The following is a 1,583-nucleotide window of genomic DNA, read 5'->3' as shown; positions in this document are numbered from 1 at the left end:
AGGGAAAAGAAATAAATGTCTATCTTTAGACTGTTTGGAGAGTATTTCCATAGTCAGTGGTGGTTTAATAGGTAAACTGTATGCTATAAACCTGAACTTCTTTATGGATAATACCATTAAGCAAGAATGTAGTACATGATCAGCCAATGTATGAATCTGTCTAAATAAATTTAATAAAAATCTTTAAAGTGTCTCTTTTTTATTATTTAGGCTTATGTTGACAATGGCAGTGAATTTTTCAAATGCTTTTTGAAAAGTAAATACTAATTAATGAATTTACTGTTATACTCAAAATTGTCCACGCTTAAGGTGAGAATCTTTGCCAATAGAAAGGTGCCACTCCAAATCGTGAATGGTGTCATGAAGAATTGCAATTTCCTTGTTTTATTCTTCTTGAAGATGTTGAAGCTTCCTTCTGTACATACTTTGTGGGGAAATAGTAGCATCTGGATAGGGTATTGATTTAGTATGAACTCTTGCTAGTTTGGCATCAAACTCCAGCTGTAGTTTGATTATTGCATTTTGCTTTTCCTTTTCTTGAGTTACTAACTTTGCATTTAACTCTGAAATTTCCATCTCCTTTTTTTTTTTGGTTAGGTCTTTGTACTTTTCTTCATTTAATTCAAATTTTTTCTGCATATCTTGATAAAGTCTATGTATTTCTGTCTTATGTTCCTCCTTTTTGATTTTCATTTCATGTGCAAGTTTTGTGATAATATTCTTATATTCCTGTTCTTGAGATTTTAGCTTTTCCACTGTTATATCAGCATTTCTTTTTAGTTGTTCATTTTCACCTTTTTAAAATGAGACTTCCTTTGTTTTGATTCATTTTAATAATCAAATAAATTTTAATAAATCAAATTTGATAAATTTTAATAAATCAAACAAATTTTGATTTGTTTTAATAAACAGGTGGTCTTTTCCAACTGAATCTACAGTATGTTATTCTTTCCACTGGTTTCTATTATTTTCTGTAGTCCCAGCTACTCAAGAGGCTGAGACAAGATAACCTCATGAGCACAGTAGTTCTTGATCCTCTGGAAAACACAGTAAGACCCTTTTCTATATGTGAGAAATCCTTTATAAGTTTGTCAATATTTACACTGCTGACCTTTTTTGCACATCCTTCACTGCTTGGATCCATGCTTGAACATCATGCCCCGTTCCTCAAGGTCTCTCCCCTTGCCCTCTTTTCTTGAGTGGATCCTCTACATTGTCTTTGGTAGCTCTTAAAATATTCCCTTTGACTTCAGTTTGGCTATTCCTCTACAGTATGCCCAAGAATAGATTTATTATGAGCTTCTTTACTTAAATAGGTTCAAGGCTTTTTTAAAAAAATAAGTTATATGTTTTGAATTTTTCTTGCCTGTTTGTCTTCAAACATTGGCCTTTCTTTTATCCTTTTTGGAACTCAATTTAAATATATTTCCTCTCTTAATTTCATTACCTGTTAATGGGTTTGTGTTAATTCATCTCCAACCTATAATTTCCCCATGTTACATTTAAATATCCAACAGGAAATTTAAACTTTCTATCAAAGTGCTTGACAAGTATTGCAAATATAAAATATAAACACTATACAT

General features: G+C 31.1%; 1 pseudogene; it reads right to left on the bottom strand.

The window, feature by feature from the left end:
- Nucleotides 1-288: 288 nt before the first annotated feature.
- LOC102029424 lies at nucleotides 289-1,144 on the bottom strand (annotated as a pseudogene).
- Between the last annotated feature and the right edge of the window lie 439 nt (nucleotides 1,145-1,583).

Source organism: Chinchilla lanigera, unplaced genomic scaffold (assembly GCF_000276665.1).
Source record: "Chinchilla lanigera isolate Chin_1 unplaced genomic scaffold, ChiLan1.0 scaffold00109, whole genome shotgun sequence".
NCBI classification, from domain to species: domain Eukaryota; kingdom Metazoa; phylum Chordata; class Mammalia; order Rodentia; family Chinchillidae; genus Chinchilla; species Chinchilla lanigera.
This window is presented reverse-complemented; position numbering and strand designations above follow the sequence as displayed.